This window comes from Heptranchias perlo, chromosome 26 (genome assembly GCF_035084215.1).
Source record: "Heptranchias perlo isolate sHepPer1 chromosome 26, sHepPer1.hap1, whole genome shotgun sequence".
Taxonomy (NCBI): Eukaryota; Metazoa; Chordata; class Chondrichthyes; order Hexanchiformes; family Hexanchidae; genus Heptranchias; species Heptranchias perlo.
The window spans coordinates 20,613,876-20,638,638 of record NC_090350.1 but is presented as its reverse complement, the minus strand read 5'-3'; the positions used below and the strand labels follow the sequence as shown (position 1 = coordinate 20,638,638).

At 42.1% G+C, this 24,763-nt stretch overlaps 1 long non-coding RNA gene across 1 annotated transcript; it reads right to left on the bottom strand.

The window, feature by feature from the left end:
• Positions 1-3,550: 3,550 nt before the first annotated feature.
• On the bottom strand, positions 3,551-24,192 carry LOC137342807 (uncharacterized). The gene is made up of 4 exons (XR_010967342.1): positions 24,126-24,192; positions 12,584-12,845; positions 9,092-9,148; positions 3,551-4,668 (listed from the first exon to the last, which is right to left on the bottom strand). It is a non-coding gene; the product is annotated as an uncharacterized lncRNA (long non-coding RNA).
• Between the last annotated feature and the right edge of the window lie 571 nt (positions 24,193-24,763).

The window sequence follows — 24,763 nt, the reverse complement described above, 5'->3', positions numbered from 1 at the left end:
ATTAACATTTATCACGTCGTTAAAAGGGTACTTAGACTGGAATGGACAAGATTTAACTTTCCGTGGTGAGTTTAGTTCGCATCTACTACACAAATTCGGGAGCTTCACGCCATTCAATGCATTTCAATGGTGAGGCAGAGAGCCAGATAGAAAGCTAACAGCAGAGCAGTGCATCTCGGACAGCAACTTTTGGATATTTGAGTTGAACTGCACACCTGCCCCTCACCTGAAGTTGCTGTACCATTTATGCATAAATAATAGTGTGTGCCATTAGCCTCACCGTTATTTTGACAGCAAAATCTGGGCCAGTATTTTGTCTTGTATTTGTATATAAAACAACTTCAAGAAATTACAGCTCTGGACAATCCTTGACTCCTGGTACTGTAGAATCAAGCAGATGCAGCAACAAACACAATGGGTAAAGTTTATCCTGGTCCTGTGCCTCGGTGTACTTGATCACACATCTGGAAAGGAACCAGTCTGATTTTTCTGTACTCATTTGTGCTCAAGTGATTCACTACAGCCAGGCACAGGAACCAGAACATCTACCCCTTGTGCCTGCAAGCAGAGTTATTTGAGAGTTGCAATTCACAGCTTTATTTAACTGATATTGGATTTTCCCTGATGTTGGGTTGTGCCCATACAGATGAGTGTTGGGGAATCACAATGCTGGCCCAACCACACCCAGAAACTTTGGGCAGCCAGAACTTTATTCCCTCTGGCAGCACCAGGAGAAATTACTTCTAACAGCACTGTGGGAGAACCGTCACCACACGAACTGCAGCAGTTCAAGAAGGCAGCTCACCACCACCTTCTCAAGAGCAATTAGGGATGGGCAATAAATGCCGGCCTCGCCAGCAATGCCCACATCCCATGAACGAATTTTTTAAAAAGGTTGATCACAGTATCTTTGGAGTCAGGGGTGCCAGCTCATTTACTGAGGTGAGATAACTTGTCAGATTTATTTACATATAAAATATTATTCAAACATATATTCAAACCCTTGGCCTGTGGCAGAGGGGAAGAACCTTTCCTTTCAGCATATGTGCACCAGAAATAGGAAATGCATGACCTGGCCATAACACATATTCTCTTTGTACAGTCACACATGACTATACTTGTAGATTTACCCCACACAGGCAGATCACTATTCTCTTGAACTCACTTGGCTTCCCCCATTGCCTCCTTAACCATTGTTGACTTTTAAGCCTTTGTCTATATATTTCCAACCAATGAAGCCACACAGACAATGATTATGGAAAGTATCACATTAGTACTTCAGTGATTTCCTTTGTGAGCCAGCTCTGTCGATATTGTAAACCCATTTATAAAGATTGGAATTACAATGTCATTATACCATAGCACGCAAGGGAAATCCACTGGCAAGGCTGCATTTATTACCCATCCCTACATGTCCTGAGAAAGTGGTGAGGGGCTTTCGCCTTGAACCACTGCAGTCCTTGTGGTGATGGTGCTCCCATAATGGTGTTAGGTAAGGATTTCCAGGACCAGCGATAGTGATGGAATGGTGATACATGTCGGATGGTGTGAGACTTGAAGGGGAACTTGGAGGTGATGGTGCTTCCATGACGTGCTGCTCTTGTCTTTCTTGCTGGGTGAGATTTCAGGGGAGAGAGGTGCTTTCCCCTGTATTCTCAGATTCCTTTGCCCAGAACTCTTTATAGAGTTTGTAAGAAATGTAATATTTTAGAAGATTAAGTTATCAATCTTAAAATTTGCTTTTCTATCTAATCCATTACAAATGCATGGTGAAGTGGTTAAAGAACGTAAATGAGCAGATAACAGCAGTGAGATGTTACTCTCTCCTATTCACTAAAATGTTGCCTATGTTGGAATGTGAGACGAAAAGCTAATTTAAGTGAAAGCCTGGACCTCATGCATTACTCAGTTCACTGACCTTTGCTTCCACACAAAATACGTTGACAAATTCATTATAACAACAGCTGATTAAAATGTTATAACTTATCATGAACCCTTCTGTGTCTGAGAGAATGAGGAAGGGGCCTGCACCCAGGTTTGTGTCAGTGCCAACCATAGACTGGCTACATAATAATCATGAGTGGCCCATGCCAGCTCACTATCCAATCTATCCTGTGGGGAAGTGCCTTCCCTTCACTCAGTGCCTCTTCTATTGCATGACTAGGATCAAGAATGTGTGGTGCAATAGACAGTATTAGCATAAAAATAGCATTCCTAAATTAAATCTAAACTCCTGCCAACCGAAAGAAGCAACATATTTCTTTCGATTTAAATTTTATTGATAATTCTAGGTTTACAAAATTGTTCACATGTATGCAAAGGATGACTGAAAAAATAATCTAAGTGCAAGTAATGATAACTGTAGAAAAGCAAATAAAATATCTCAACTGCTCAGCAGAATCTTCCATAAACAAGTATGTTTTTAAAGGCCCAAGATCTGAGGAACTGACATCATTTGAGAGAAGTCATCCAAACAAGCATATATACACATATTCATTCTTCCACTAATGGGAATCCAGCCCCAATGCTGGGGCTGCCAGTGCATATGCTTCTACAATAAGGCTCCGCCACTGGGGAATTTCATATGCCAGTCTTCCCAGGAAGCCATTCTAGATTTTGAGAAATTGCCCAGCCCTGGCACACAAACAGAATGCTGTGCGCTCCCATGTCAGCCAGCCAAGGCCGCTTGTTAAAAGGGGCACTATGCAACTCTAGTCTCCGCAAGGATAGTCAGAATGTCCCAGAGGTTATTAGCACAACTCCCTGATATCACAGGGATTACTGTGCACACAGCAGAGCTCTACTTATCACATCTTGTGAAGAAAAACCACCTTCCCTCCCCCACAACTTGTCCAGATCTGTCCTCACTCGATGGAAGTGCTAATACTGTCTATTGCACCACACATTCTTGATCCTAGTCATGCAATAGAAGAGGCACTGAGTGAAGGGAAGGCACTTCCCCACAGGATAGATTGGATAGTGAGCTGGCATAGGCCACTCATGATTATTATGTAGCCAATTCTGCAGCAATGGCTACTCATGATCCAGAAGAATGGCGTTGTTCCAGTACAAATTAACTGTGAATAATAACTTTGAAACAGACAATCCATATTTAATATTTAGCAAAATAACAGTTTAGTTTCAATGTTTCTTTGTTTCAGGTTGTAATTAGTTTTTGCCATTGCACAGAAAGACACTTAAAACTATGGAGGTATATTTTGGTAAAAGAACAATCAGTGTCTGAGATTCCCAGACCATTGATAGTGAGATACATTCACACCAGATAGCTCTTTCAAAGAGCCTGCACAGGCACAATGGGCCAAATGGCCTCCTTCTGTGCTCCATGATTCTAAACCACCACAGCAAAGTTACAGAATATTTTGCCTAGGTGGACAGATCCTACGTGTAGAATCCAGTTCTTTTTTAACTGGTTTGGCTAGCTCTGCCTCAATTATTAGCCTAAGTATTAGTCATGATGTGGAGATGCCGGTGATGGACTGGGGTGGACAAATGTAAGGAGTCGCACAACGCCAGGTTATTGTCCAACAGCTTTATTTGAAATCACAAGCTTTCGGAGCTTTGCTCCTTCGTCAGGTGAAGTGAAGAGTTGCAGAAAACAGCAGAATAAAATGCGTGTATGTTTAATTAAAATAAAAATGTAAACAAAGCCCGATTCTGAACTATTTATTAGTGGTTATAATAAATGACCTAGCAGGTTGTACATTGAAATGGGCCCTTAGGCTAATTAGATCACTTGGCTTCCGCTTTCTGCTTTGATTAGCTCTCTGCCCCTTGCTTCTGCATAAAATCTATTGGATCACTCACTGCAACCCGAACACCGTGTGCTTAACAAAGCCTTAGTACTCTTAACTATGAAACTAAATTGTCTTCTAATAACATTGCTATTAATAATTAATGCACATTTAATAAAATAGCTGGACCAATATAATTATTACTGTTAATATAATAATCTTTCAGTAAACCTATAAATACAGAACTGTAACCATATTATAAATATGTGATAACCTCATGTAACATCTGTTATTAATTTGTAATAAACATTGGTTATGAAATATTAAAAGTGTATTGTCATTACATTCAGTTCTGCAATCTACAATTTATCTCTTCAACCAGAACCATGTATAATTCCCATTCAGCTTGTAAGTTCTAAAACAAAGGAGGGAATCATTAAGTAACATGTAGATGCATTAGATATGTTGTTACATCATTGCAAAATGACAATGTTTCCTTTTAAGCGTCCGATATATTATAATCAAGCTGATAATTTGTTTAGGGCAATGTGTGTAACCTGTTGATAAAGTATTTCTCTCTTTCTTTGGTTCCTGGTCTTTTTTAGAAATGCCTGTGAAGAGTAGATCTGTTTTCAGCAGTCTGTTCTTCACGGTTGTTAATGGGCAGCTGCAGAGACCTGAATAAACCCCACATACTGCTTGGCCCATTTGCAATTTACATTTGACTGCCATGTGTTGCCTGACCTGCTGTTTCCCATTAAAGGTGCCAGTCACTTGAACCTTGTGTCATTGTGATGGTAGAGCCTTGGAAATCAAGCTGCTCCAGAGCCACACGACCTTAAAAGTAATGCGTAGTAAAGTAGTGTGAAAAGGAAAAACAGAAAATGTTGGAGAGGCACAGCAGGTCGATCAGTGTCTGAAACAGAAAGAAAGATCAATTAACATTTAGGTTAGAACTGATGTACATCAGAACCTTGTGCCCAATTCAAAAAGTGAAAGGGATAGGACAAGGTATTCTCAACTGGCGCTACTGCTTTTGTGCTTTGCACAGTAAAGGATTGGGGGAGCAATTTTGAGGGCCCCATCCTGGTGTAAATGGGGCAGTAGTGGACTGAAAATGGTGTTAGGACACTCACTGCCCCGTTTTGGCTGGTGCTACAGCTGCCGCCACCTTGGGGAAGGTCCTGGGTTGGGAGGCTGGTGTGGCCACCTGTTTCAGGTGGGAAGCCACTTGTAATGTGGAAATTGGGGTCCTATGGCATACATTGAGATACATCTACCCTTTTTCTCAGCAGCCCAACCCCTGGAATCAAAACCCCCCCCACCCCACCTCCACCCAGGCTCCAACTGCCGGCTGGCTTAGTGTAGGAGCCGGCCAATTACCCCCCTCCACCTCCCCAACCAGCGAGCTGCCTCAGATTTGCCACCCACAGCTCACCGGCTGCATGTCAATGAGGCCCACGGATGGCTCATTGTGAACCACAAGTTAAATTTGTCTCTGTGTGCAGAATGGACATGAACATCTCTGTTTTACACCCCTACTGCTCACTATAATCTACATATTAGGCAATCCTGATACCCGGAAAAATCAGTCTTCAGTGTTGTACCCCCGTCTTTCACCCGCACTCCCTTCGAGGACAAAAGATCAAAAAAGATATGAAGACATTTAAGATAGAAAGGGGGGAGATAATTGATAAACTAATCAAATTTTAAGAGAGGATAAAACCCCTGGTCTGGATGGATTGCATCCACACATATCAAAAGAAGTTATGGAAGAGATAGCAGAGGCACCATTACGTATATATAAATTCATTTCAAAGGGAATAGTGCCAGAGGACTGGCAGACAGCGAATGTGAATCCTATATTTAAAAACAGCAATAGAACCAGTCCAAGGAACTATAGACCAATTAGCTTAACGTTGATGGTAGGAGAGATAATGGAATTCTTATTCAAAGATGTAGTAGAAAAACATCTAGAAACCAAAAATATAATAAAGAATAGTCAGCATGGATCCCAAAAGGGAAGGTTATGTTTAACCAACTTTATTGAATTCTTTGAAGACGTAACAGAAAGGGTAGACAAGGGTAATGTAGTAGATGTAATATATTTGGATTTTCAAAAGGCCTTCGATAGGGTACCATATAATAGATTCATGACTAAGGTGGAGTCAGGGGACAAGTAGCAGAATGGATAGCAAGCTGTCTGCAAAACAGAAAACAGAGAGTAAGGGTTAAAGGTAATTACTCAGACTGGCAAAAGGTGGGAAGTGGTGTTCCACAAGGATCAGTGCTGGGACCACTGTTGTTCATCATTTACATAAATGATTTGGACTCGGGAATCGGAAGTACAATTTCAAAATTTGCAGATGACACCAAATTGGGGGGTATAGTTAAAAGCGAGGAGGACTTCGACAAAATACAGGAAGACATTAATAAACTTGCAGAATAGGCATGTAATTGGCAAATAAATTTCAATATAGATAATTATGAGGTATTACATTTTGGTAGGAAGACTAAGGGGGCCACAAACTGCTTGGATAATAAGAGTCTAAATGGGGTAGAGGAGCAAAGGGATCTGGGGGTACAGACACACAAATCACTAAAAGCGACGCAGGTTAATAAGGCCATAAAAAAAGCAAATCAAGCACTGGGGTTCATTTCTAAAGGGATAGAATTGAAAAGCAAGGAAGTTATGTTAAACTTGTATAGAACCTTGGTCAGACCACACTTGGAGTATTGTGAACAGTTCTGGTCTCCATATTATAAAAAGGATATGGAGGCACTGGAGAAGGTGCAAAAGAGGATGATACCAGAACTGAGAGGTTGTACCTATCAGGAAAGATTGAGCAGGCTGGAGCTCTTTTCTCTAGAAAAGTGAAGACTGAGGAGTGACCTGATAGAAGTCTTTGAGATTATGAAAGGGTTTGATAGGGTAGACCTAGAGAAGATGTTTCCACATGCGGGGGAGACCAGAACTAGGGGCCATAAATCATAGAAGCATAGAAAGGTTACAGCACGGAAGGAGGCCAGTCAGCCAGTCAAGTCTGTGCTAGCTCTATGCAAGAGCAATCCAGCTAGTCCCACTTCCCCGCCCTATCCCCATAGCCCTGCAATTTTTTTCCTTTCAAGTACTTATCCAGTTCCCTTTTAAAGGCCACGATTCAATCTGCCTCCACCATCCCCTTGGACAGTGCATTCCAGATCCTAACCACACACTGTGTAAAAAAGTTAAAATATAAGATAGTTACTAATAAATCCAATAGGGAATTCAGGAGAAACTTCTTTACCCAGAGAGTGGTTAGAATGTGGAACTCGCTACCACATGAAGTAGTTGACGCGAATAGCATAGGTGCATTTAAGGGAAAGCTAGATAAACACACGAGGAGAAAGGAATAGAAGGATATGCTGATAGGGTCAGATGAAATAGGGAGGGAGGAAGCTTGTGTGGAGCATAAACACCGGCATGGACCTGTTGGGCCAAATGGCCTGTTTCCGTGCTGTACATTCTATGTAATTCTATGTAAATTCAGCATGGGATTGTGGAATGTCCCCTTTAAAATAGAGTGACATCATTTTCCACTAACTTACAGGCAATAAACCTGATGGATTGTAAAAAGTACCTGAATCGCCAGGAATGAAATTCCCTTTGTTGATCATTTTAGCAAAACATTTGGTGCAAGTGATATCCTGTTGTGTACACATGTCGCATTTATCAGTAAAATTATTGACAGGAGAAATGTCAGCCACAGGACGAGATTATCGCCTCGAAACATGGTTGCTGTTTCAGGTGTTTTTTATAGCATGTCTGGTTTTGATTTTCTCCTTTGGGTTCCTGTGCTGACAGTAGATGTTAGTGCAGAGTGGGAGAGCCAGTGGGTGTTCGTGCAGAGCGGGAGAGCCAGTGGGTGTTCGTGCAGAGCGGGAGAGCCAGTGGGTGTTCGTGCAGAGCGGGAGAGCCAGTGATTCTGGGTCCCTGAAGTCTGATGAGGTTCACACTGCAGGATCAGGAATTCCAATTTCAATACTGCAGGTTTATTAAGCAATAACTTGCAGTTGATTAACAAAAATTCAATGGTCAGTGTATGTTATTAATTACTGCACTGGAGTGGCACAGTGCAATGTTTATTAAATCTTTGTTAATTATTAATACCATTGTTAGTATAGCCATATTAAATTGATCATTTTTGTTCTTTGTATATTATGGCTTTGTTCATTTATACCAGATGCTGAAAATGTAGCGGAGATTTACTTTAAACAGTTACAATTGTTTGTATTTATTTATATTTCCCCCCACTTTGTCAGTTTTTCCTCTCTTTTGAGCAGAACAAATAGGCCTAGAAATGCACAAATTCAGTGCAGGGAACAATCCCTGCAGTGGAACGGGTAGGCCCGAGGCCCACCTGATATTGGGCCTAAGGCTTCATTTACATCAAGCCTGCGAGGCATGAAGAGCCTTCCAGCAAAGAGTGACCGAAGATCGGGCCGCTGCCAGCATTAGAAGGCCGAGGAGTAAGATCAGAGGCGAGGGGTGGGGGGGGGAAGGCAGATTGGTGACCGGGAAGGGAGAAAGATCGGAGAGCATCCACAGGCAGCTGGCCAGCAAAGACTACTTGGATTTTGGGCCACTGCGTCAGGGGAGCAGTGTCTGGGAGAGGGAGTGAGGCAGCGATGGGGGCGGGGTTGGCGGTGAGCGGCAGCGGACAGTGGCCCGTGGCTTTAATGTGGATCTGGGAGCAGCACTCCTGCACCTCCAGGCTCCACACTCAGGTAAGTATTTTTAAAAATGTACCTTTTTAGTGGTGGCCTGCTGGTTAGGCTGCATGTAGACTTGGTTTTCCTGAACGCAGCCAGCCCAGCGCCGGTTACGTTCAGGGCAGCCCAATTTTACAAAGGAGGCCTCAAACAGGTGTTAGGCCCCTAATTTGCATATGCAAAGGGGCTAATGCCTGTTGCAGGCCCGGGGCCTCGGATGCCTCTTTTGATGCTTATACAAATATGGTGCGCTGTGCACTGCCGGTGCAAACACTGCCCGCCACATTGGACACTTTGCCGCCTGCTTTACAGCATCATCGAATTTCTAGGCCATCATTTCTTGGGTATGAAGAGCCAATCTGGTGTCATGGCATTTCCAGTGATGCTCTGTAATTGGCCAGCAGCAGATGAGTGAGTAGCACCGCCTCTGATTTCCCAAGAGGCAGCGTCTGCCCTTGACTCAAGGAATCCAACGTACGACCCCGTGTTGTACCAGTCTAGGACACAGCTTTGGCTGAATTTTCAGCTTGATCCATCAAGGGTATAGTTTTCTCCTGTTAAGTCAAACCTAGTGCAGTATGCTTTACCTCTCTGATGTTGTAGTCTTCAGCTTTAAGAACCTGACTTTCTGACAAATTGGGAGCCTGCAGAAGAAACACAAACAATCAGATTATTTCTCTTTCCACAATTTGTTCCCACATCCAGATTTCTTTCTTCAAGAGTATAAAGACCAATGTTCAAGTGTAATGTTATCCACACAGCATTTTTAAATCTTTTTGAAACATTAATGTGGATTTACATGCCATTACTACATTGGATATCCTTCAACTGTTCCTGTTTTGCATGTTTTTTGTTAGGAGATACAATAGAAAGAGAAAGGGTATGCTTTTATATTGTGCCTTTCACATCCTCAGGGCATCCCAAAACACGTCATAGCCAATGAATTAGTCTTGAAATCATTGTTGCGCACAGCAAGGTCCCACAAACAGCAAAAAGATAATGAACAGTTAATCTGCTTTTCAGTGGTGTTGGCCAAGGGATAAATATTGACCAGGACACTAGGAGGCCTCCGCATCTCTTCTTCGAATAGCACCATGGTATCTTTTAACTCCATCCAAACAGGCAGATGAGGCCTTGTTTTAAGGTCTTACCCAAAAGACAGCACATTCAATACTCCCTCACTGTAATTGAAGTGTCAACCCAGCATAAGTGCTCAAGACGCTTGAGTGGGGCTTGAACCTATAACTTTCTAACTGAGAAGTAAGTGTACTATCGTTGGGCCAAGCTGACACATTCCCTTTAAAGTAGATGATTCGAAGAGGTGTTGAAATCAGAGAGGAGGCTGCATGAAAATCAAGATTACCCATTATTAAGGAAGTGGTAACAGGGCACTTAGAACATCATAATATGATTAGGCTGAGTCAACATGGTTTTATGAAAGGGAAATCGTGTTTGACAAATTTATTAGAGTTTTTTGAGGATGTAACTAGCAGGGTAGATAATGGGGAACCAGTGGATGCAGTGTATTTGGATTTTCAAAAGGCATTCAATAAGGTGCCACATAAAAGGTTGTTATGCAAGATTGGGGGATTGGGGTTAACATGTTGGCATGGATAGAGGATTGGTTAATGGACAGAATACAGAGAGTAGGGATAAATGGGTCATTTTCAGGTTGGCAGGCTGTAACTAGTGGGGTGCTGCAAGGATTGGTGCTTGGGCCTCAGCTATTTACAATCTATATGAATGACTTAGACGAAGGGACCGAGTGTAATGTATCCAAGTTTGCTGATGATACAAAACTAGGTGGTAAAGCAAGCTGTGAGGAGGACACAATGGGCTCAATTTTGAAATGGTGGCGGGTTGGGAGCGGGGGGATGAAGGAGCACGTGGCAAACCCGAATAAACAAAACTTACCGTTTCCGCGCGATCGCATCGTAATTGATGGTGATTAACGTGCTCTCTGGGTTTCGCGCCCGGCAGCCAATCTGATTGACTGGCTGGTTACTGTCAGGTGCTGCAACGCGAGGCGGGGGGGGGGAGAGAAAGAGAGAGAGCGAGACATCATCCGGCACTGGAACAGAATATCGGGAGGGGGGGGGGGGGGGGGGGAGAATGGAAGACCGGGTGGGGCGGGAAAGTGGAAGATCGGGGGAGAGGGGGAAGATCAGGATGGAGGGGGGAGAGGGGGAGATCGGGGGGGACATCGGGGGGGTGGGTGAAGAGGGGGAGATCGGGAGGGACATCGGGAGAGGCAAAGAAGGGGAGATCGGGAGGACATTGGAGGGGTGAAGAAGGGGAGATCGGGGGACATCGGGGAGGTGAAGAAGAGGAGATCGGGGGATATCAGGGGTGTAAAGAAACACAAAAAGTTAGCATGCAGGTACAGCAGGCAATTAGGAAAGCAAATGGCATGTTGGCCTTTACTGCAAGGGGATTGGAGTACAAGAGTAAGGAAGTCTTACTACAGTTGTACAGGTCTCTGGTGAGAACTCACCTGGAGTACTGCATACAGTTTTCGTCTCCTTGTCTGAGGAAGGATATACTTGCCTTAGAAGCGGTGCAACAAAGGTTCACTAGATTAATTCCTGCGATGAGAGGGTTGTCCTATGAGGAGAGGTTGAGTAGAATGGGCCTATGCTCTCTGGAGTTTAGAAGAATGAGAGGTGATCTCATTGAAATGTATAAGATACTGAGGGGGCTTGACAGGGTAAATAGTGAGAGGTTGTTTCCCCTGGGTGGAGAGTCTAGAACTAGAGGGCATAGTAGCAGGATAAGGGATCGGCCATTTAAAACTGAGATGAAGAGGAATTTCTTCACACAGAGGGTTGTGAATCTTTGGAATTCTCTACCCCAGAGGGCTGTAGGTGCTGATTCATTGAGTATATTCAAGTCTGAGATAGAGTGCACAAATCTATCTATCATGGGAATCAAGGGATATGGGGATTAGGCAGCAAAGTGGAGTTGAGGTTGAAGACCAGCCATGATCTGTTTGGATGGCGGAGCAGGCTTGAGGGGCCGTTTGGCCTACTCCTGCTCCTATTTCTTATGTTGTTATAAGAGAATGACTGTGAGAAAGATTCCTTTGAACCACGATACTGGTGCAAAGTGGGTGCATGAATAGACAGAATTAGCGGACGATCTCCAGATTTATACAGCTGAAAGGAACAAATTAAACAAAGGTTAAATTTTTGTTCTTTTGAATTATTAATTTTGATTTATATATTTGTTGTTGTCTTACTTGTGGGATTTAAAATGTTAATAGTGCATCCATATAATGAAAACCTTTATGCTATAGGATGATTACAAGTTTTAATTAATTGAATGTTCTGTTTACATGTGGCATTTCATTAGACATTAATTTTAATTATTAATAAAGTTAATATGTTTTAATATGTGGTCTTTGTGTGATTGAATTGAAGTAAAAGTGGCCTATTGGTAACTGAAATTAAATGCTGGCAGGTGTGGATAATAGAAAAACATAGAGCTTCAAATGCCCTGAATGTATGAGCGCAGGTAAATAAAGTCATTATTCAAAAAAGCCAGTAGCATTTTTTGTTTCATAAATAGAGGCTTAGAATAAAATGGTAATGATACATTTGTGCAAAGCAATGGTTAGGTCATAGTTACTGTGCACAGTTTCGGGTGCCCATTATAGTGGGGTCATTAAAACACACAGCATAGATTTACCAGGATGATACCAAGGATGGGAAACTATAATTATGAGGAGAAACTTGAGATGCTGAAACTGTTTCCAGTGAAGTAGTAAGAGGAGATTAAATTAGGATTTTAAAAAGCTGAAGGGTTTTGATCAGGCGAATAGGGAAATACTTTTTTCTTTGGTTGGGGGAGTAAATGATGAGGAGCCATCAATTTAAAATTGTTACTAAAAGTGAGGAGAGAGGTTCGGAGATATTTCTTTACACAGAGGGCTGTTGGAACACGGAATGCTTTGTTATTGGCAATGGTTGAGGCAGGCACCATTGTATCTTTAAAGGAAAAACTGATTAATATTTGAAGCACAGGAGGATATAGGAAGAAAGCAGAACAGTGGATTGCTCTAGCAAAGAACCTGCACTTACATGGTAGGCCAAATGGCCTCCTTCTGTGCTGTAAACTTCTATGGTTGTATGGTCCTCACCTTCCATCCTTAGTTCCCCATACCCAGTCATACTCTGCATCATTCTGTGTACTCCCCTCTAATTCACTCTTTCATGCTGCCTCTGGGCAGGTGTGTAAAATGGAGAGGGTGATTGATAACACCTGTGATAAAATGCTGGCAGGACCTGAAGCAGAAAGGTCTGGCCGATTTTCTGCCTCCTGTTTCTTCTTGGTGTTGCACATCTAGAAGAGATCAAAAAGAAGAGAGATAAAAAAAATGGATTGCTGAGGAGCATCAATTCACACATGACTTTCAGCAGAAAGATTGACATGAGGGTTTCATTACTTTGTTTGCTGACAAGTTATGTGTGGTGCAGTAGCATGAAAAATAAGAGAAGCAGAATGTCATGACGCACACACAGCTGGCTCCCGTCCTCCAGTTCTATAACTTTCATTGTCTGCCTCCCAAGAAGTTTCAGTGTGTTCTTCTCATAGAGAGTGATAGGCAGGAGGTGGGGAGGGGCAGTCCACCATCTGTGACTGATCTGTCTCTTTGGTTATGGGCTATCCTCTTGTTTAAGAAGAATGCAGTCAATCTGAATGCCCCTTGGTTGCCACGAAATGCAATCCAACCCAGATATCAGGAGGTAGACTGTAACAGGTACAAGAAACAAGCAGATACTTACTATATCAGGCTTTTGATGGAGTCCATTTACATAAGGTGGTGAAGGACCACTTGCAAGTGAAGGCTGGGGGGAGGGGAAGGATGTGAAGTGTCCTGTGGTACCTCATGGACATTAATGTTAAGCTCTTGCAACACTTCAATACAGTGAGGAGAAGGTAGTTGTTAACTGTCAAACATGCTCGATTCAGTGCATTCTTAGAAGGTGTGGCTGCCTGCTCTTACCTTATATTTAAATCCTGCAGCACTGAGCACTGATTAAGCCAAGCAACCTGTTTCCATGTTGCAATTTCTATGTAATCTCCTGGATCCTCTCCCCCATTGGTGAGCTCCCAATCAAGAGCCTGGCTTAATTAATCTAATTGGGCTGACCCCAGAAAATTCACCAGGGTCGGCATCAGGTCACTCAGGCAGGCAGTGGTCCCGTCCCCATCATACTTCTGGGGGCAAGGCTGCCAGTTAGGAAATTCTGACCGAGAGAGACCACAGGATGGCTGGTGTGAGACAAACGTCACATTGATGCACTAGCGGGTGCTCTACTGTGGTTAGTCACATTGGGGCAAACTAGAGGAGCTCACTCTGTGCTGTACGTAACCTGCTCAGAATCCTTGAGGCTGAAACTGAGTTCTTGAAATGGAAAGTGTTCCTTTTCCCAACACTGATATCTTTCACCTTGATGAGCACAACATTATCAAAAAATAAATTCAGATGTTCGTTGGTCATACCCTGTACAGCTGACACCTGGGGGAAGATTCCTTCTGTTTGCTATCTGTAGAGAAATCATAAATGGATTTACAATTTCAGTACAAATAGCGAATAAAGGAAAACTTCCCCTTTCTTTTCTTCCCCTCCCCATGTATAGTCAATATCCCTCACAATACTATAATACTGGATAGCTTTCATTTCAGCACTTCCAAATATTTCAAATTTTCTACGATCAAGTATATTAAAAATAATTTTATTTACTGTGGCAGAGGGCCAGGCTGCAGATAAGGCCTCGGTCTAAATCAGGTTTTTGCATGCTCTGAATGATGTATTTCAATGTTCAATAGGCAAGTTCTTTGTGTATGCATTCCCTGCAAAAATATTTTAACTAAACTAAATAAATCTTCAAAATTAAACAGGATACTTATGTGGTAAATTAATTTAATTAATGTTAAAAGGCATTTCCTTCACCATTGGGAAAATAAACTGTAAGTTGGCTGTGCAGCTAATATATGCCGATCAAATTGAGTTAATTGATGATAATCCATCCTTTCCCACCCACCCCAAGGCAGCATGACTCAGTAGCCACCTGTCCTCCCAACAACAGTCCGACTGAGATCACGAATCAGCTCATGGAGGAATCAAATGTGCCCTCCCCCTATTGCTCATGTACCATGTGTTGGATTCCCAATGCATTCTGGCACCTCACCACCCACTAGTTTTGATTCTCAGATACAGGGTAATTGTGTACGGGATTGGGGAATAATATTGCAATATTAGTAAGGCAAAGGACCAGCAATAAACATTCCCTCTGCTTGTGGCACTTTATTGCAGCAATACACTAATTTGTTATACAACAAGCACATTTTCAATCAAGTCAGATTTCCATTTTAATTTGTTACAATTGATTTGACCCTAATTGTAGGATTTATGGACCAGTTAAAGGAAATGACTTTGCATCCAGGCAATATAATATAAATCATGATTAACCAGTTTTACTTTGCTCATTCGCATCATTAATCCCAATACTTGATATGCATCACTGTCAAGGATTTCACAAAATACTTTGCAAGTAATAAGTTTTACTTTACATATTTTAATTACAACAAGAATTCTCTGAGTTTGAGAGTGGCATGCTTAAGTCTGAAACTAGAGGCTTAAACGTAAATAAAGCCAATTACATAGGCATGAGGGACGAGTTGACTAAGGTAGATTGGGAAAGTAGATTAAAAGGTAGATAAGCAGTGGCAGACATTTAAAGAAATATTTCAAAATTCTCAACGAATGTACATTCCCTTGAGAAATAAAAACTCCACGGGAAAAGTGATCCTTCCGTGGCTGACTAAAAAGTTAAGGATAGTATTAGATTAAAAGAAGAGGCTTATAATGTTGCAAAGAATAGTAGTAAGTCTAAGGATTGGGAGGGTTTTAGAAACCAGCAAAGGATGATGAAAAAATTGATGAAAAGGGAGAAAATAGAATGAGAGTAAACTAGCAAGAAATATAAAAACAGATTGTAAGAGCTTCTACAAGTATGTAAAAAGGAAAAAAGTAGCAAAAGTGTTGGTCCCTTAGAGGCTGAGACAGAAGTAATTATAATAGGGAATAAGGAAATGGAAGAGACGTTAAACAAATATTTTGTATCTGTCTTCACAGTAGAAGATACAAAAACCATACCAAAAACAGTGGGGAACCAAGGGGATAATGAGAGTGAGGAACTTAAAGTGATTATAACAGTAGAGAAGTACTTGAAGGGATTCGCAAAATTTCACATGTTCCCCCCACCCTGAAGATTTATTGGAGTTATTAAAGAAACCCTGGTGTGACTGTTTTAAAAAAATCCAAGGTCTCTCAAAATGGCTGCAGTCAGACACATGGCCGAGGACCGGCAGATTTGAAATTGCATTCTCAACAACTCAGCAGGCTTCGTGTTTCAGACAGGTTTCTTTAAACAATGCAGCTGCATTCTAGCCCTGAGGCAAGCTATCAACATGGCCGGCCAACACATCAAAATTCGAGCAGGAAGTGATCGCAGGACAAAAGGTGAACCATCAAGGTACATTCGGAACAATGGTAAAGCAGTTAGCGAACAGATCGATACAGGAACCGGCCATTATGTAAATGGGCCAGAAATTAGGTCCTTTGTCTTAAAGCAGTTATGGAACTCAGAAATACAGGAATTGGCCATTAATGTAAATGGGCCAGAGATGGGGTCCTTTGTCTTACGTTTCGTGCTTAAATCAAACAATGAAGCAAGCTGATGAGGTATGAAAAAAAACCTGTTACCAAGAGGGTATAACTGGGGCTGCCCAGTATCTCTCTGCTCTTCTCTCTTCACCTCTTGGCCCTGTCCTGTCTGTCTGCTAGCACCTAAGAAGGAAGGCCATTCAGTAAACCTCGCAACCACATGTCGACGGCAACAGCAGGCACAGAGGCCAGGCCTTTTCATCTGTTTTCACCGGTGAGCATTAATTTTCTGGCCGCCACAAGACAACCTAGCATAAGTGTAAGGGTGGGGGTTAAAGGGGATATTGCTAAACTTGTGATTTTAGAATTTTCCCTCGATGTGTCCGTTTCTTCCAACCCGTTAAGCGTAAAACTGTATTACATCCACAGCGATTTCTTTTTATCTTCTGTATTATACTGTTTACTTTGTAGTTTTAGTTTTCTTATTACTAAACATTGGTTTTCCTTGTACCAATCCACTGGTCTGTTTGTCTGTCTTTGTTACCACTCGATAAGTCCTCAGCTCAGAATCAGGAAGGGGTAAGCGATTCGCAACCGTACTGCGGGCAGGGCAGCTCAGGAAAAACATAACTGGCTGACCTATTATAAGCCCGAGAAACAGTAAAAAGAAACCCCTTACATACTAGAGAAAACTAATGGGACTAAAAGCCGACAAATCCCCTGGATCTGATGGCCTACGCCCTTGGATTCTAAAAGAGGTGGCTGCAGAGATAGTGGATGCATTGGTTGTGATCTTTTAAAATTCCCTAGATTCTTGAATGGTCCCACTGGATTGGAAGGTAGCAAATGTAACACCGCTATTCAAGAAAGGAGGGAGAGAGAAAACAGGGAACTACGGGTCAGTTAGCCTGACATCAGTCGTCAGGAAAATGTTGAAATCCATTATTAATAAGTAGTAACAGGGCACTTAGAAAATCATAATATGATTATGCAGAGTCAACATGGTTTTATGAAAGGGAAATCGTGTTTAACAAATTTATTAGAGTTTTTTGAGGCTGTAACTAGTACGGTAGATAAGGGGGAACCAGTGGATGTAGTATATTTGGATTTCTAAAAGGCATTCGATAATGTGCCACATAAATGGTTGTTACACAAAGTAAGGGCTCACAGGGTTGGGGGTGATATGTCAGCATGTTTAGAGGATTGGTTAACGGACAGAAAACAGAGCGTAGAGATAAATGAGTCATTTTCAGGTTGGCAGGCTGTAACTAGGGGTACCGCAAGGATCAGTGCTTGGGCCTCAGCTATTTACAATCTATATTAATTTCTTAGATGAAGGGATCAAGGGTAATGTATCAAAGTTTGCTGACGATACAAAGGGAGGTGGAAAAGTAAGCTGTGAGGAGGACACAAAGAGTCTTCAAAGGAATTTGGACAGGTTAAATCAGTGGGCAAGAAAGTGGCAGATGGAGTATAATGTGGGGAAATCTGAGGTTATTCACTTTGGTAGGAAGAATAGAAAAGCACAATATTTTTTAAATGGTGAGAAACTATTAAATGTTGGTATTCAGAGAGATCTGGGTGTCCTTGTACAAGAAACACAGAAAGTTAGCATGCAGGTACAGCATGTAATTAGGAAGGCAAATGTTCTTTATTGCAAGGGGGTTGGAGTACAAGAGTAAGGAAGTCTTGCTACAGTTGTACACGGCTTTGGTGAGACCACACCTGAAGTACTGTGCACGGTTTTGGTCTCCTTATCTACGGAAGGATATACTTGCCTTAGAGGCAGTTTAACAAATGTTCACTAGACTGATTCCTGGGATGAGAGGGTTGTCCTTTGAGGAGAGATTGGGTAGAATGGGCCTTTACTCTTTGGAGTTTGGAAGAATGAGAGGTGATCTCATTGAAACATATAAGATTCTGAGGGGGCTTGACAGGATAGATGCTGAGAGATTGTTTCCCATGGCTAGAGAGTCTAGAACTAGGGGGCATAGTCGCAGGATAAGGGGGCAGCCATTCAAGACTGAGATGAGGAGGAATTTCTTCACGCAGAGGGTTGTGAATCTTTAGAATTCTGTACCCCAGAGTGCTGTGGATAATGAATCGTTGAATATGTTCAAGGCTGAGATAGGTAGATTTTTGGACTCTAGGGGAATCAAGGGATATGGGGATCGGACAGGAAAGTGGAGCTGAGGTCAAAGATCAGCCCTGATCTGATTGAATGGTTGAGCAGGTTCGAGGGGCCTATTTCTTATGTTTACTGTGAAAACTTCAAAATAGACCATCAGTTTTGTCCTGAAGGCCAAAGGTCTATTGAAGTAAATTGGGGGTATCCAGCTTAATGGCAGTCTTTGAATCCATCATAACCAAACCTTCTGGCAAATGAGAAAGGGTCGCTGTGTTGCTTAAAATATGGGCTTTGCTTGCAGACAAATTCCTGGTGGTCTTACCACCTGCTGGTTATTCTTTCTGAATGACCCAATGGATGTACCTGCAGGAAATGAAGGACGAGGTTATTTCTGAGCTAGATCTGTCCAATATTTTCTTTTAAAAAATCATGTATTTGTAGTCTGTAAGAGATGCTATCATTTTTAAGCTCCCCACCCCTCCCCTATATGTTACTGGGCCTGGTGATTTTTTAAGTTTTGCTCTCATGAACAGTGAAGCTGAAGTAAATATTAACATTACAGTAATAAAGCGAGGGAAATATTGGGAGACACTTTGCTATATTTTAACGAAGAAAGAATAAACTTGCATTTATATAAAAGAGCTTCACGGCCAATGAATTACTTTTGTTGTGTAGAGGATGTTTCTCCTTGTGGGGGAGACCAAAACTAGGGGCCATAAATATAAGATAGGAAGAACTTCTTTACCCAGAGAGAGGTAAGAATGTGGAACTTGCTACCACAAGGAATAGTTGAGGCGCATAACATCGATGCATTTAAAGAGAAGCTAGATAAGCACATGAGGGAGAAAGGAATAGAAGGATATGCTGATAGGGTTAGATGATGAGGGGTGGGAGGAGGCTCGTGTGGAGCATAAATGCCGGCATAGACCAGTTTGACCGAATGATCTGTTTCTGTGCTGAAAATTCTATATAAATGCAGCAGCCAATTTGCTACAAAATCAAACACTTAAAACATAATTTTAAATTCTGCTTCCCCTGTTGCTCCCTTCACCACATTCTCTCTTTGTGCCTCTTTGAACATTTTTGTACCTTTCCGAAGGAAAGTTGTCTATTATAACTTTGAAATGTTTTACTTATCCTCTAGCTCCAGATTCCTGCAAGCCTTTGTGGAAGAGGGGGCAATTATCAAAAAATGGGTTTTTATTAGCTGAAAATAGGCTTAGAGGCTGGTCGTTCAGCCAATCAGAAGCTCAGAATGTAAAGATTGTCATCATGGATTTGACCACATTGATCATTGAAATGCCCATAAAACATGTAAGGGGTTCTACTGAACAAGCTTAATCTCGGACTCCCAGATAATTAAAACCAATAACGGTGCTATAAGGGTTAATAATACAAAACACTGTTAAAAATGGTTGACCCTGCAGAGAGGCAAGAAGGTTCTGGATTTCATCAACTGCTGACTTCTCATTTTATTCAAGATTGTATCTTGAAACATTTAATGACGAGGAAAGTTGGAAATGGCTCAATGGCATCTCCCAACTTAGATATCTCTTTACTGTTCCCATGGATTTTCAGTATTACAGCCTGGATTCTTTTGCAAGGTAACGCAGCCCCTTTTAATGTGGAATTTTGTTCACTTTATTGTGAATGCTGCTTCTTAACGGGTTGATAGAAATTTTGCAACAAAGGGCAGACTTGTCTTCTGACTCAACTGTCCATCTCAACCCCTCCTTCTCCCACATTGCATAGTCGAGGTCAGGAAGAACTCATAAGGTGAATTGTTGGAGGAAGCAAAAATCCTACTACAGCAGATACGCACCCCAATGAACTGTGCCATCCTGCTACCCCAAAGATTCATTTAAAAAGGTCACATTGGATTTGCACATAAGCCACCCACTTTGATACTCTGAATGCAGTGGTTTGTTGGCAGCTTGTTAAAAAGTTAAAATGAGACACTGAGGATCTTAGTGTGCGATAAATAGGGGCTATTTAGAACCTAAAGTTTCAGTTTAACTGAAATAGCTACAAATCAAATGAGACCTAATTTGCTCAGATGTTCAGTGTGTAGCTGCGGGTGTGACTGGCATGTACCTAAGTGTGAAGTGCCGAAGGCAGTGATAGACGCACTGTACTGTCATCATTTTGGAATAAGTACAAGGAGATGCAAAGCCTTCTCAGCAGTAAGAATAATTACAGTAGAGATAGCACTGCATAGCCTCACCTGAACTTTCAACTTCTCATGTGATCTTCTGGTGACACATTTCATAGAATCATAGAATGTTACGGCACAGAAGGCGGCCATTCGGCCCATCTTGTCCGTGCCGGCCGAAAAATAACTATCCAGCTTAATCCCACTTGCCAGCACTTGGTCCGAATCCCTGTAGGTTACGGCACTTCAAGTGCACATCCAAGTACTTTTTAAATGAGTTGAGGGTTTCTACCTCTATCACCCTTTCAGGCAGTGAGTTTCAGATCCCCACCACCTTCTGGGTGAAAAAATTTCTCCTCAGCTCCCCTGCTAAGGGAAATAGGTCCTCCCTATCCACTCTATCTAGTCCCATCATAATTTTATATACCTCAATTAAATCTCCCCTCAGCTTCCTTTGTTCCAAAGAAAACCCAGCCTATCCAATCTTTTCTCACAGCTAAAATTCTCCAGCCCTGGCGACATCCTCGTAAATCTCCTCTGTACCCTCTCTAGTGCAATCACATCTTTCCTGTAATGTGGTGACCAGAACTGTACACAGTACTCAAGCTGTGGCCTAACCAATGTTTTATACAGTTCTAGCATAACCTCCCTGCTCTAATCTTCTGTGCCTCGGCTAATAAAATAAAGTATCCCATATGCCTTTTTAACTACCTTATCTATCTGTCCTGCTACCTTCAGGGATCTGTGAACATGCATTCCAAGGTCCCTTTGTTCCTCGACACCTCTCAGTATCCTCCCATTTATTGAATGTTCCCTTGCCTTGTTTGCCCTCCCCAAATGCATTACCTCACATTCTCTGGATTGAATTCCATTTGCCACTTTTCTGCCCATCTGACCAGTCCATTGATATCTTCCTGCAGTTTACAGCTTTCCTCCTCACTATCAACCACACGGCCAATTTTTGTATCATCTGCAAACTTCTTGATTAAGCCGCCCACATTTAAGTCCAAATCATTAATATATACCAAAAAAAGCAAGGGACCTAGTCCTGAACCTTGCGGGACCCCTCTGGAAACAGCTTTTCAGTCGCAAAAACACCCGTCAACCATTACCCTTTGCTTCCTGCCACTGAGCCAATTTTGGATCCAATAGCCACTTTCCCTTGGATCCCATGGGCTTTTACTTTTTTGACCAGTCTGCCATGTGAGACCTTGAAAAGCCTTGCTAAAATCCATGTACACTACATCAAATGTGTTACCCTCATCGACCCTCCTTGTTACCTGCTCAAAAAATTCAATCAAGTTAGTCAGACACGAGCTTCCCTTAACAAATCCATGTTGACTGTCCTTGATTAACCCATGCCTTTCTAAATGACGATTCCAATAATTTCCCCTACCGAGGTTTAACTGGCCTATAATTACTCGGCCTATCTCTTTCTCCTTATTAAACAACGGTCCAACATTATCAGTCCTCCAATCCTCTGGCACCATGCCTGTAGCCAGGGATTGGAAAATGATGGTCAGAGCCTCCGTTATTTCCTCCCTTGCTTCTCTTAGCAGCCTGGATACATTTTATCCAGGCGTGGTGATTTATCTACCTTCAAAGATGCTAATCCCCTTAATACTTCCTCTCTCACTATGTTCATCCCATCCAATATTTCACACTCCTCCTCCTTAGCTACAATCTCTGCATCGTCCCCCTCTTTTATGAAGGCAGGCGCGAAGTATTCATTAAGAATCATACCCACATCTTCCACCTCCACCATAGGTTACCTTTTTGGTCTCTAATAGGCCCTACTCTTTCCTTAGTTATCCTCTTGCTCTTTATGTATTTATAAAAAAAATTTGCGTTTTCCTTAATTTTACTTGCCAGTATTTTTTCATGCTCTCTCTTTGCTTTCTTAATTTCCATTTTAATTTCCCCCTGCACTTTCTATACTCCTCTAGGCTTTCTGCAGTATTGAGCTCTTGGTGTCTGACATAAGCTTCCCTTTTTTGCCTTACCCTTGTCATCCAGGGGGCTCTAGATTTGGCAGTCCCACCCTTTTCCTTTGTGGGAACATGTTTACTCTGAACCCTTTGAATCTCCCCCTTGAATGCCTCCCACTGCTGTGACACTGAATTACCTTCAAGTAGCTGTTTCCAGTCCATTTTTGCTAAATCACTTCTCAGCTTAGTAAAATTGGCCAATTTAGAAGTTTTACTCTTGTTCTATCTTTGTCCTTTTCCATAACTATGCTAAATCTAACTAAATTATGATCACTACCAGCAAAATGCTCTTCCACTGATACTCCTTTCACCTGCCCAGCTTCATTCCCTAAAACTAAATCCAGAACTTCCCCCCTCCCCCCGCCCCCCCCCCCCCGCCGCCCCTCTTGTTGGCCTTGCTACGTACTGGCTAAAAAAAGTTCTCCTGAATGCAATTTAAGAATTCTGTACCTTCTATACCTTTTGTACTGATTGTATCCCAGTTAATATTAGGGAAGTTGAAATCCCCAACTATTACTGCCCTATTGTTTTTGCACGTCTCAGAAATTTGCCGACATATTTGCTCTTCTATCTCCCTCTGACTGTTTGGGGGTCTATAGTACACTCCCAGTAGTGTGATTGCCCCTTTTTCGTTCTTTAGCTCAACCCATATGGCCTCATTTGATGATCCTTCTAACATATCATTCCTCCTCACAGCCGTAATTGTTTCTTTAACCAATACTGACCCCCTTCCTTTTTTATCCCCTTCTCTATCTTGTCTGAAAACCCTATAACCAGGAATGTTGAGCTGCCACTCCTGCCCTTGTTTAAGCCATGTTTCTGTAATAGCTAAGATATCATACTTCCACATGTCTATCTGTACCCTTAGCTCATCTGCCTTATTCACTATACTTCTTGCATTGAGGTATATACCATTAAGCACTGCCAAACTCCTTTGTGGTCTAGTTTCTGACCTTTGTGTCCTCTGCCTTCCAAACTCACTTACTAATTTTCTGCCTTCCATTTCCAGCTCTGCTTCTCTCCCTTCCAAATCTACGCTCAGGTTCCCATCCCCCTGCCAAGCTAGTTTAAATCCTCCCCCACAGCACTAGCAAACCTCCCCGCGAAGGTATTGGTCCCAGCCCTGTTGAGGTGCAACCAGTCTGGCTTGTACAGGTCCAACCTCCCCCAAAACCTGTCCCAATGCCCCAGGAATCTAAAGTCCTCCCTCCTGCACCATGTCTCCAGCCACGCATTCATGTTCTCTATCCTCCTATTTCTATACTCGCTAGTGCGTGGCACCGGGAGTAATCCAGAGATTACTACCATTAAGGTCCTGCTTATTAATCTCTTTCCTAACTCCTTAAAATCTGCCTGCAGGACCTCATCCCTCTTTCTACCTATTTTGTTGGTACCGATATGGACCACGACCTCTGGCTGTTCACCCTCCCTCTCCAGAATGTTCTGCAGCCACTTAGTGACATCCTTGACCCCGGCACCAGGGAGGCAACATACCATCCTGAAATCTTGTCTGCGGCCACAGAAATGCCTATCTGTTCCTCTAACCATAGAACTATTTATCGGTATCCATCTTAAAAACCAGCCACAAATACTAAAAAAAAGATTGCGACATATAGCCCAAAAGCATCAAGATGCCGAATTTGTGGAGCACTATTCAGGACATGAATTAAATGTTAAATACCTTGAGTCTTTTTGCTCTGTTGAAGATATCTATTTTGCTATTGGAGACATCTGGAATAGTCAAAACCTTCTCTGGCACATGTTCAGATGAGAGGACAGGAGCGCTTCTATGCTCACAGGTGACACTGTTCTTAAATGATATCTTTGCATGTGAGCAAGAAAATCGACAACTCTTAAAAACAACTCTGCTCCAGCCTTAACCCTTTAAATTAAAAAAAAATCACCTTGTGGCTTTTAAAAGTAATCTGTGATATCCTAATGCTCAATTTTCACATTTATAGTTAAATACATCCCACAAATCATAATATTATTGGAATAAACAACAGGAATTGTGCTGTAATTACGATATGAATAATACTTTTATAATGCCTTCTTAAGTCAAAATGTCGCAAATGCTATTCATTGGAATGTCACACATCAATCTTAACAGGATGTGTGACAAGCTCAGATAAGGACACTGCAACAAACATGAAGTATTTTCATCTTGTTATAACTTTGTAGAAGTTCCTTTCATTGAGACGCAATAGTGATGGGGGTAGATTTTGACTTTGTGCGATAGTGTAAAACGAGTGATAGTGAATCGGCAGCCTGTTTTACGTCTCTCGCGGTTTTTTTTTCCATTGATGTCAGTATCGCACA